Here is a 12,389-nt window from a genome sequence, read left to right as displayed (position 1 = left end):
GTGAAGTGCCAGAGAGCCCGCGAGTGTCGGGGGCAGAGCTTGGAGCCCAGAACTCTGTCCGTGCACCCCCAGAAGCTCTGTGGTGGGTAGGGTTGGGCAGTCGAATTGAGGCGGGGCCGACGACGACTCTTGGCCGGTTTGTTTGCGAGAGGCAGGAGAACCGAGGTCGCCCCCACCGCCCCGCGGCGGGCTGCGGGTTTCCGGGCGCGGCCCCTTTAAGGCCGGGAGGGTGATCTCAGCCGCTCGCTTGCCGCCCCGCCCTCCCCGGCGGCGTGCTCAGTGCGCAGGCGCGCCGCGGCGGCACTCCGCTGGGCCCGGGACCCGCCGGCGGCGGCGAGACACCGGGGCTGCGGCGCCGCCAGCCCGCCCCGCCTGCAGAGTCCGGCCGCCGCGAGCCGTCCGCACACACCACCGCCGCAGCCGCCATGGGCTCCTGAGGTACCCGGCCCGGCCGGCCTCTAGCCGGAGGCCCCGAGGGGGGTGGCTGCGGGCTCCCGGGCGCGGGGGCTGCTTCGTTTTGGGGAGGCCTGCGCGGGGGGGTGCCCCACGGGTCGCGTTGGTCGCAGGTCCCCGGTGGGGGAAGGCATGGAGGTGGCCGGCGCGGCCGAGGAGGAAGGGGGCGTCCGCCTCTCAGCCCGTCCCGCCCTGCGCCCCCTCCCCGCCCTGCGGGGTCGGGGCCGCCCGTGGGTGTGCCTCGGCCCCCTCCTGGCCAACGTGGCAGGCCCTCGCCTGGAGTGTAATTGGACCTGCCTGTGGGGGTGGCCCGGGGAAAGGGAAGGCGGGTGGACAGGCCCTTTGCAAGTGGGATTGTGTGAGTCCGGTGGGTGTGCTGGCGCCTGGCACCACCGAGTGGGGGAGGCATCCGTGCCCTGTGCGGGTGGCTGTGATCTGGGAGGATGGTTGGCCTGGCCAGGCCTTTGGGGGATGCATGCATGCAAGGTGTACACGCCTTGCATACAAGTCAGCTGCTTGGAGGGGCACCAAGGCTAACCTGGGGCTCCAAAGGATATTTGTTTGGAAAGGGACCACAGAGGTCTGGTTAGGGTGTGTGTATCCATCCGGTGGGTTGTACATTTCCTCTCTGGGCACACTGCTTAGGTCTGGTGCTAGTTGACTCCGGGCCATGGCAAGGCAGGGTCGGGGGGGGGGGTGGTGGGCCTGGGTTTCTGTTCCCAATCCATATCCTTTCTGGGTCGTGCAAGGCCGGATATCATATACACATACGCATGGGTGTGCCCACACGCCCAGGGCACCATGGCGCAAAGCAAGTGTTTGCACGCCTGCTACCTGTGTGTGAGGTGAAGGCCATGTATTATTTATCTGACTGCTGGGTGCTTTATGTAAGGAAAGAAGCAGCAATCTGTGCCCTGGAGGCCTGTGTGCTGCAGAGTCAGCCGGGCAAACAAGCTCACCTGCGCCTGCAGAGGAGTCTCAGAGGTGTGACTTCCTTCACAGGTTATGTCTGCAGCATCCCTTCCCATCCTTGTTCCTTTTCAGCAACCTTGGTGGGCCCCCTCGGCTCTTCACCTCGGGACATCTCGTCAGAGGGTCCCACTGCTGGGACCATGGGGTGGGAGGGCCCCAGCAGCCCAACCTGTGTGCCCATTTTGTCAGACCTTGGTCACAAACTTCACAATGCCCCTGGCTTCCGGGAGCTCTCAGGTCAGTGGGGGGAATCAAACTTAGAAAGGAGTCATCGCAACGATGTGAAAAATATAAAACAATAGAGGGAGTGCAGTGTGGGCTCACTGCTGGAAGAGGGGGAACATGGCCAGCAGCAATGACTCCAACATGGGGGGGACAGCTGAGCTGAAGCTTGAAGGATGACGAGCATTTGTCTTTGGTGCTTAACCACACATGTTTTCCCAGTTAATTTTCTCAGTGGCTGTGTGAGTACAGAATTGTTGTCATCCCTGTGTGCAATTGAGGAAACTGAGACCCAAGGGGAGTACATGACTCACTTGTCTGTGGCACATGGCAGGCCAGGATAGAGTCTTCCTCGAGCCAGGACCTCTCTTGCTGCCAGATCTTGCTGCCTTGTAACTGGCTGAACAATCCACATGCCAGGCACCATGCTAGGGGCACCGGTGTCTGAAGATGAATGGGACCTGGAGCCTGGCCTAGGGCCTTCCTGTCTGCCGGGGAGGAGGGTGTAGATGGGTGTAGACAGTGACCATTCAGACATGAGGGCCCAATAGCCTGTGTGGGTGGAGAAGGCACTGCGAATTCCCACCTCCCCCACCCCTTGCCCCTGGACCATAGGCAAGCTGGGGTGCCTTTGTGCAGCCCTTGGGGTTCTGGATGTGTTGTAAGTTGCTCCCACATGGTGGTGGGTTAAGGAGCCCCTTCAAAGCTCTCCAAATGGATGGGAAGGAGACCTTCAAGGCAGAATGGGTGTGGGTGATCTCCTTGTCCTACTTCGCTCCTGTTGGCCGAGTTCTGTGGAGCTTGGGCTTCTGTCTGGAGGCTGTTTGCTCCCCCTCTGCCTTTGAGGTTTCGCTCCTGGTTTCTGGCGGGCCAGCCCACCTCTCTCCCCGAGAGGGGCTTAGCTCCATTTCCAGTCCCCGCTGTGCTCATTTCTCCCTGTGAATTCCCTGGAGTGGAAACAGCCTCAGTAAGGCAGAGAGTGTAGCCCTTTATTGTTTTGAAACGGAGTAACAGCGAATGCCCTTCTCGCTCCTTGGGGCATTTAGCCTGGGGAATTGGAGTGTGAGTTGTGGAAGGCCAGCAGCTGGGCCCTGGGAGAACTCTGTGTGGGGCCTACCACAGACCTTCACGGGGGGGGGGGGGGCGGTGCGGGGGCAGTAAGCACTTGCTGAAGTCCTACTGTGTGCCAGGCTCCATGCTAGGCCTCAGGGGACCGGATCCTGAATGGTGGGTGGTGCCTTCCAGAAGGCTGTGGTTGGCTGAGGGAGTCCAATGTGTAACGACTATGTGCAAGACAGTGCTCTACTTGTGGTTGAAACAGAGGCCCTAAAGGGGTGCAGAGGACAATAGGAACAACAGCTTGTTTATTAAGCACTTACTGTGTGCCAGGCACAGTTCAGAGTGCTTTGATGAATGACTGTGTTTCATCCCCCTACCACCTGGTGAGGTGGGAATCGTTACCTTCCTGCTTTGTAGAGAGTCAGCCTAGCAGGTTCGAGCGGAGGTAGTTGGTGGAGCTGAGCTCTGAACCAGAGAGTCTGACCTCAGAGCCCATGCTCTTCCCCCACTCATCCCGGGGGGTGCTGGAAGTCTTCCTGGAAGTGAAGTGCCCTGCGCCCGCACCTGGAAGGATGAGGAGCCCCTGGACGGGGTATGGAGGCCTGGGATACCTCACCTCCCAGACCTGGCTGCAGTGGGCCTGGGCATGAGGATCTTTGAAGGCCTCGCTAAGGAGTTTGAACTTGACCCCGGAGTGGTCAACAGGGAGCCCCTGAAGGTTTCAAAACGGAATTGAGGTCCTCAGCCATGTGTCACACACATTCGGGACAGCATTACCATTTCTTCTCCTTCCCTTATTCCTGCAGAGGACTCTGAGAACACCCAGCCTCCCTCTCTCCTTTTTGCAACTCAGGACACTTTTCCAACAGGCATCCTCCTTAGGCCCTGCTGCGTTTCCCTTTTCTTCTTCCAGCAGCTTCTGGTTTTGACGACCCCGTGTGACCCAGGACGGCCTCTGGAGCCCACCACTGTCGTGGCATCTGCCCTCAAATCGGCTTCTGGGGCCGGCTGTCAAGTGGCTCCACTGAACAGGAACCCGCGTTTTTCCTGGCTCTCCCGGGTCCTGTGGGACCTCACCGACTTCTCATGCCGTAGATCTGGAATGAGCGTGGGCGGCCTTTCCCTGTTGAGAGCTCCGGTGGCTGTGTGTCCCCCACATGCCCCCACGCTCAGCAGCGTCATAAATACAAGCAGAGGGGAGTAGGGACGGAGCAGGAACTGGAGCCTGGGAATCTGGGTTTAACCACGGGTCCCACGTGTGAGTTCACTGGGGAGGTCCCTGCTCTCCCTGCCTGCTTTGCTGGGTGTCCAGGGGCCAGCGTTCATGCAGCGGCTCTAGTCGCTGGGCCTCAGGGCTGCAAGGTGAGGGGTCATTGCACGACACATCCGCATCGGGTGTGGGAGCTCCGGCTGCAGGCCTGGAGGGGAGGAGTCGGAAGATTCCGGAATCCGGTGCCTTGGGAGAGGAGGCTGAGAATTGAGGAGGAGACGAATGGTCACTGGCAGTGGGAGAAAGAAACGCCCCTCTGGGAGAGCGGAAGATGAAGGGCCGAGCAGCCCTGGTGGCCTGGAGAGAGAACTGGGAGACGTCTAAATCCTCGCTCTTTTTTTAGCCCTGTGGCCTTGGGCAAGTTGCTTACCAGGTTCTAATTTCCATTCTTTAAAAATGGGGAGATGATGCAATTTCCTACGTCTGTAAAATGGGAATAATAATAGCGTGGCCGCCACGCGGCTGTCATGACCTCACGCCTGCATGGAGCTCAGCACAGCACTCGGCACATGCTCAGTGAACACTGGCTGTTACGGGAACACTACGAGCTGTTCAGTTTATTTAAGACCGAGGTATTGCCGGGGCGCCCGGCTGGCTCTGTTGGTAGAGCATCTGCCTCTTGAGCCCAGGGTCGTGCGTTCAAGCCCCACATTTGGTGTGGAGGCTACTTAAGAAAAGACATATCTGAAAAATAAGAAAAGATGTCTTGCGTGTGTGTGTGTGTGTGTCAGGCACTCGTGGAGCTGAGTCCCGCTGGGGGCAGAGACCGCACACACAGGAGCGATGACCGTTGTCGTGGGCACCCTGAGGGAGCATCAGGGCATTCCTGCCTGGGCAGGCACTTTTCTGAGGAGGTGACATTGAAGCTGTTACCGTGCGGAAAGAGAGGAAGCAGGTTCCAGGCAGAGGGAAGAGCGTATGCAAAGCCAAGGTCTGAGTTCTTGTCTATAACATTATTTGGCATCTGGTCTTAACCCAGTGGATTCTCAGTAAAGGTTAATCGAATGTGATCTTCTCAGCCTCAAAGAGGACACAGAAAGGGGAAGAAGTAAAGTGGGAGGGGGCTGTTGAGAGAATTGGATGGTCTCGCAGTTTGAAGTTTTCTCATGTTCCCTCCTCTTCGCCTCCACCTCCTGCTGAGTGGGGTGCGGTGCAGGTGCCCGAGCACAGTGCGGCTAAGCCACCGGGGTTCTCTGCAGGGACTCGTCCCTGGACCCCGCCTTGCCTCAGGACCGGGCAGGGGAGGGTGGGGGCCGGGGGGAGCACCACAGCAGAGGGAGTCGAGGTGCTGGAAGTAGGCTGCACACCCAGGCAGCCTTTGTTCACATTTCTGCTGCTGCCTTGTGCTAGGGCAGAACTTGGAAGGAGGATGTGTGGCCTCTGGTTGGTCGTTTCGAGTCTTGGGTTACTGATGGCTCCCTGTCTGGCACGTGCCTTCCACAGAGTAGTGCTGAAATAGTTTTCGATGACACAACTGAACGGCTGGGTAGGTTAATGTCATTGCCACTTGGGGTAAAGCTGGAATTATTCTTGAGAAGTGACAGATACTAAGGCCAGGATTAATCAGAACAGGATTGTCGATGAGAGCCGAGCTTCCACCAGGAGCCGATGGGGCACATGGGACAGCCTGGGGTCTGGGAGGTCCTGGGCCTGTGCTGACAGGCAGGAAGCCCCGCAGTCACTCCTTTTCCTTCTCTGCTGGGACGGAAACCAGAGGGGGAAGATCCCACCCAGAAAACCTTTGTGCCTGACCTGCGTCACTTCCAGCTGTACTGTTTTAAAAAGTCACACACAAGTAATTGAGTATTTAATGGAAAGTTTGCAGGGTTGATCTGAATGTTTCAGCCTTTGAAAAACAGGCTTCTCTGCTTTTGAAAATAGGACTTGTTGATTGTAGTGAACTTGGAACACAGAAGGTTGGTGGGTAAGACTAAAAATCACCCCCAATTTCAAAACCAAGAAATAATCACTGTTGATGTGGGCGTATTTTCTTTCTAGGTATAATCCTGCATTATCTCATTGTTTACATAACACCAGGTAAATTCGTAAGAATTTACCCATGACATTATTAAGTTGGTCATAGATACGAAAGAGTCACAGAAGTTAAAAACCAGATCCCCTGGTGCTGTATTTCAAGTATCTGTGGGAAAGATGAGTTCCTGCACTTTTTGCTAGATGGCATAATGGCTGTGAGCAGCAAGCAGAGCGTTGCATGGAAGTCAGAGAACCAGAGTGATGACCTTGGGCAAGTCGCTTGCCACTGGTGGGGCTACTTGTAACCCCTCTGCTCACCTCCTGGGTCCCGCAAGGTGCAGGTGAGGTCCCTGGTTCTAAAGCCTTGAGCTCCCCAAGGGAAGGGCCTGGTTTAGATTCAGAGCAGGTCACATGAAGATGGATGGAGAAGGGTGTGTGTATGTGTAGGGTGTGTGTGTGTGTAGGGTGTGTGTGTGTGTGTGTGTGTGTAGGTGTGTGTGTGTGTAGGGTGTGTGTGTGTGTGTAGGTGTGTGTGTGTGTGTAGGGTGTGTGTGTGTGTAGGGTGTGTGTGTGTGTGTGTGTAGGGTGTGTGTGTGTGTAGGGTGTGTGTAGGGTGTGTGTGTGTAGGGTGTGTGTAGGGTGTGTGTGTGTGTGTGTGTGTAGGGTGTGTGTAGGGTGTGTGTGTGTGTGTGTGTGTGTATGTGTGTGTCTTCTTTCCTAGCCTGAAATTTGTTTGGTGATATCCTCCCGAAGACTCAGGTCTCCTCGCTGGGGACCCATGATCTGTGAACTCTTGTGCCTGCGACCATGGGCAGTCCCAGGATAGCTGTCCCTGCCACCCCCACCTCAACAGAGTGGGTGGGGCGAGACCTCTAGAAGTTGCTGTATCTGTCACCCTGCAGGGATTTTCACATCAGACAGCCTGCCCACTCTGGAGGACATTGTGGAGTTGCTTACCTTTAGTTTTCTCCTGCTGCAACTGTGGACATCCTGCCCCCAGGGAGGCCCTGTCTTGCTGGCAGGTGGCCGAGAACCTCCCCTCTGCGGGGCAGTGCTGCTCCCCAAAGCCCTTGGGGTCACTATTTATGGAATGCTCTGAGGGAAGAAGAGCTCACCCCAGGGTTGCCACTCTGGTGGCCACTGGCAGAGCCTCCTGGTCTTTGCCTGTAGCGCTTGTGCTTTTTATTCCATCTAGAACACACAGAATCTGGGATTCCATTGATGATCATTTTGGGTGCCTGCAAGGCACAACGAAAGGTACTGGTGAAGGGATGTGTGTGAGGATATTAATATCACCCAAGATTCACACATTAATTAATACCAGCATTACTAATCCTCGCCAGAATTTGGTAGGGCTTTGCAGTTTGCAAATTACATTTCACGTAAACTGTTTCATTTAATCCTCCCAGTGGCTCTGGAGCCTTGGAATTATCCTGCCTATTTTGTTGCTGGATAGACTGAGGCTCAGAATGGTAAACTGGCCTGAGATCTTATGGAAGGAAGCTCGCAGGTTTGAATCCTGTGCCTTTGCTATGCCCTCAGAGCCTGCAGTCCCACCTCCAGACACCCAGCAGGTGGAATTGCTGCCTAGACTTGGGAGGTGTGTGTATAGAGGGTCAGGTTGAAGCTGGCAGGGTGGTTTGGGGGCCTCCTGGGGGCTAAGGGGCCAAGGCTCCCTGTGGGGAAAGGTGGGTTGAGCTGGGGGCTCTGATGGTCAGTGGAGGTTGGCAGGTGGAGCAGTGTGGGAAAGCTTTCCAAGCAGTGGGCCTACCTTGAGCACCCAGGCAGACACGCAGGCAGGTGAGGCCGAGTGAGCTCTCCCAGGGCGTCTGGGTTCCCCGCCTCACCTCCAGGAAGAGGAGGTACATCTCTCCATGAGTTCGTCTATGGATTTTAAACAAATAGTACATGTGAGAATCTAGATCTGCCAAAACAAAGAAAAGTTGGTGCACTGTGCTTGTGCTTTTTTTTTTTTTTTTAATATTTTATTTATTTCTTTGAGAGAGAGAGAGTGCAAGAGCCCACGCAGGCGGAAGGGCAGAGGGAGAGGGAGAAGCAGACTCCCCACTGGGCAGGGAGCCCGACTCGGGGCTTGATCCCAGGACCCTGGTATCAAGACCCGAGCCGAAGGCAGATGCTTAACCGACTGAGCCACCCAGGCGCCCCACACTGTTCTTTTGTTAGAAAAATTTTAATAGCAGTAACCTCCGTGCATTTAAGTGTGATTTGATTTGTAGGAGTTCCTGGCCCTCCAGTCTGTTGGAGTGAAGCATGGGCTGGAAACAGGAAGGTTGGTGAAGGTTCTTACTCTCGAAAGCTGTCTTTGGTGTGCCAAGAGGCATCTCCTACTCTGTTGGGGGCAGAAGACCATTTCATTCCCAGGTCTCCGTCGTTGAGCTGGATTTGTGGAGGAGGGAGGAAGCCCTGCCCTGCCTGCTGTGTTTTACCCAGCTGTCCTTGCAGGGAGGACACTGGGCATCCAGAGGCCACCATCCTCTGCCGGCTGCCCACTTGAAGAGTGAGGTGTAGGTGGCCACTGCGGTCAGGCTCACATGTTATGTAACAGGTCCACGGTAGACAAGGCAGTGAATGTCGTAGGGTGTGAGCGTGTCATATGTGGCTCTGGCGTCCCAGCAGCTGGTGCAGGGAAAACAGCGAGAGGTGCTTCTCACTCATTTGGGATGGCCAGGCCGGAAACACTTGATCCTCTGGGGCTCTCCACTCCCACCCCCTCCCACCAGGCCTGCCTCTGGTGCGTACTCTGTGGCCTGCTCCTCCCCTGGCCCCTGGCAGCTATGCCCAGGGAGACCAATTATGGCTGAGTGTCGTGGTGACTCTGGTCACAGTCCATCCTTCCACCTGTCCTGGGACCAGGGCATCAGGGCCTGTCTGCTCTGGGAAGGGCTGAAGGGCTGAGCAGGTCTGGCCTCTCACTCATAGATGAGGAACTACAAGTGGACCAGGGCACTCGGTGAATAGGGTCTGATGCAGGTCCAGAACCATCTCCTGACCCCATGCTCTGTCGGCTGAACAGGGCTTTGCTCTCCTGTTTCTTCATCTGGACACTTAAAAAACTACACATTGTCAGTATTTTTCCTAATAATTAGGCTTATTTCCTGGATGAGGATTTTTTTTTTTTTTTTTAAGATTTTGAGAGAGAGCGAGAGAGAGAACACAAGCAAGGGGAAGGGGCAGAGAGAGAGGGAGAAGCAGACACCGCACTGAGCAGGGAGCCTGATGTGGGGCTCAATCCCAGGACCCTGGGCTCGTGATCTGAGTCGAAGGCAGACACTTAACCAACTCAGCCATCCAGGTGCCCCTTGGATGAGGATTTACTTATTTATTTATTTTTAAAATATTTTCTTTATTTAAGAGAGAATGAGGTAGAGCATGAGAGGGGGGAGGGTCAGAGGGAGAAGCAGACTCCCTGCTCAGCAGGGAGCCCGATGCGGGACTCGATCCCGGGACTCCAGGATCATGACCTGAGCCGAAGGCAGTCGTCCAACCAACTGAGCCACCCAGGCGCCCTGGATGAGGATTTAAATGTATCTGTCTCTCTGGCAACATTTTCAAAATTAGAGACACTTGTACACTTTCACCCAGCGGTTGGACTTCTAGGAATTCATCCTACAGATGTTTTAATATGTGTGCAAAATAATTTATTTGAAGGTTAGTCATTGCTGCCCTGTTTGTACTAGCAGAAGATTGGAAAGATTCTAATGTCCATCTGCAGGGGTCCAGGAACAAATTATGTTCCCTGTGAACCATGGAATACTGTGCAGCTATGGAAGATAAGGTAGAAGCTCCATGCCCGGATACAGAGCAGTCGCCAAGACGGATTGCTGTGAAAGCAGCAGGTGCAAGGTGGTGTGTCCGGCGTGCCTCCGTTTGTGTAAAGGGAAAGTGCCTTTGCTTGCGTTGTGTACACAGGGTCTCGGGGGCCTGCAGGAAGTCGGTGGATGTGGTGCCTCTGGGGTGGGGCTGGTGCTGGGAGGCTGTTCACTAGAGACCCTTTGAACCGTTTGAGTGCCGAATCATGGGAATATATGACTTTCCAAAAAATAAATAAAATTAGGTAAACAACCGTAAGAATGTATCCTTATATCTCACCCAGGGCAAGAAGGTCAAGTCTCCTGCCACTCCCTCAAGGACCTGCCTCACCCAGGTCCCTGCCACCATCTAATCAAAAATGCATGCTTGGGGCCTCCCGGCTGACTCAGTCCGTAGAGCTTGCGAGTCCTGATCTCAGGGTCCTGTGTCCGAGCCCCACGCTGGACATAGGGTTTACTCAAAACACAAACAAACAAAATACATGCTTGGGTCTCACAGAGGGGACCAGGTGTGAAGGTTTGGATGTTTCTTGGTAAAAGGACCTCCAGCCCCAGCCCTGGAGAAAGTAGTTGCCCCCTTCTTCCGAAACTCTGCTGTTGGCTGGGTTGTCATTTTAAATCCTTGCTCGGAGATGCGCACTTCCTGACCTCTGAAACCAGCAGGGCTTCCCCACTGACAGCAAAATGGAGTCGAACTCAGCCCTGGGTGTTCTAGGTCCTCTCTCCTGGGCCCCTTCTTCTTCTTCTTTTTTTTTTTTCCCTTAAGATTTTATTTTTTAAATAAAATACACCCAACATGGGGCTCAAACACCCAACCATGAGATCAAGAGTCGCACGCTCTTCTGACTGAGCCAGCCAGGCGCCCCTGGGGCTCCTTCTTGAGCCACACTCGACTAGTTGCTTTTTCTTCTGTGTGCCTTCTTGACTTCCCGCCTCCCTGCCTGTCCTCCCGCAGACCCCGTTGCCTGCTGGCCTTTCCCCGCGGAGCAGGCTCCTCTCCACAGAATCCTGTCTGCCTCGCAAGGCCCAGCTCAGTTTCTACCCCTGCAGGGCCCTCTGACCCCCATGGCTTCTTTATCTGCTCCTCTCCACTGGCATGGAGCCTTTTGACAGTGTGTCCTAGGTATCTGATTCCCTGGCTGTGAGCTCCTTGAGGGCGAAGTCCGGGTGAGATTGGAAGCTGTTGGGGGCAGGCCTGGGTCACATCTGCAAACCCCAGTGCAGCGCTGGGTGGGCCCAGTCTCAGGGCCGGAATCACACCAGTCTCTGGCCTGAGTGCGCGGTGAGTTCTTTCCCTGAATCCTCACGAGAACTCGTGAGGTGTGGCTGCTGGTGAGTCCCCCTTTCAGAAGAGGAAATGGGGCCAACATCTTGTCCCGGTCACACAACAAGAGGCTGGATTTGGACACCGATCCGGCCACTTCCAAACCCTGCATTTAATCAGTTTTTTTCTGTCTCCTCCCGGCAAATCACGAGTGATACTGATACCCTGGGCTGACCCTCACTACCTGTCCCACTGGCCATGGGCAGCCTTGTAGTGTTTGAGTGTATTTTCTTCCCCACCAGACTGTAAGCTCTTAAGGGATCAGCGTCTTGTCTGAGATACCTTTGGACTTAGCATACGGAGGGTGCTCAAAGGTAAATATTTATACTTTTAAAGTATACTTATTTTAGTTAGAGTACACTAGTACTAAGTAAAGTACGCTAGTCTTAGACCTACAGCCCAGAGGGTTTTTACATCTGTAAATACCCATATAAATCATGTCCAGATCAAGCTGCAGAACACGCCCAAAGCCCAGAAGGCTCCCTGCGGCCTCCTCCCAAGGTAACCATTACTCACACCTCATCACTACTGACTAGTTTTGCCTGGTTTTGACCTTTGCAGAAATGGAGTCCGATAGAAAAGATGGTGAGATTTGTCCAGACTGTGACTAGCAGTGCTGTGTTCTTTTTCCCTGCTGTGTAGGGGTCCACCGTTTGAACATATCCCCATTTATGTATCCACACCAAAAAATAATTTTGCCATGCACACAGGGCTGCTGTGCAGGTTCTCGTCCTTGTCTGTGGGACATGTGCACTCACTGGGTGTACGTAAGACTAGGGAGGAATGCTGGCTCGCCGCACTCGGTACGTCTTTGTGTGAGTGAAATTCAGGTTGGGATTTTCTCATGCAGGCACCCCGGACAGGAGCCGCGTTCCTTGCTCAAGGGGCCGCAGGGGTTGGGGCAGGTTCAGGGGTCTCGCCTAGGCAGCCTGCCCCCACGGGGCAGTAGGACAGTTGAGGTTCAGGGTTCTGCATCTGAAGGGCACCCATTTGTGCAGTGCTAAATGGGGTTTAGGTGGCAGGAAAGGGGGACACAGAAACCGGTGAAAGAGCAGGGCATTGGCCCATCTGTTCACAGTTTGGGAGAAAACTAGGGTGATCAAGATTTGGCCTGGTATGTATTAAAAAACAAAACAAAAACTTAATTACAAGGCTGAATTAAGTCAGCCCTTGCCGAAGAATCTTAGATGACTTTGTTGTTCCCTTATATTTCTGCCCCTACCCCCGCAAGTGAAGGAGGGCTACCAGACTGGAGGGTGTTTTCTTTCGTGGTTGGGAGGTTCAT

General features: G+C 54.8%; 1 protein-coding gene across 1 annotated transcript in view; it reads left to right on the top strand.

The window, feature by feature from the left end:
- Positions 1–305: 305 nt before the first annotated feature.
- The window catches only part of TMEM184B (transmembrane protein 184B), a 47,369-nt gene continuing 35,285 nt past the window's right edge, over positions 306–12,389 (top strand). Inside the window, exon 1 of the mRNA XM_028115423.2 lies at positions 306–438. The gene's annotated coding sequence lies outside the window, so the exon portion shown is untranslated. The remainder of the gene's footprint in view (positions 439–12,389) is intronic.

This window comes from Eumetopias jubatus, unplaced genomic scaffold (genome assembly GCF_037043125.1).
Source record: "Eumetopias jubatus isolate StellerSeaLion01/CBP00866 unplaced genomic scaffold, mEumJub1_p1.0 scaffold_8, whole genome shotgun sequence".
Classification (NCBI taxonomy): Eukaryota; Metazoa; Chordata; class Mammalia; order Carnivora; family Otariidae; genus Eumetopias; species Eumetopias jubatus.
The sequence above is the reverse complement of the archived record's forward strand: the minus strand, read 5'-3'. Positions and strand labels throughout refer to the sequence as shown.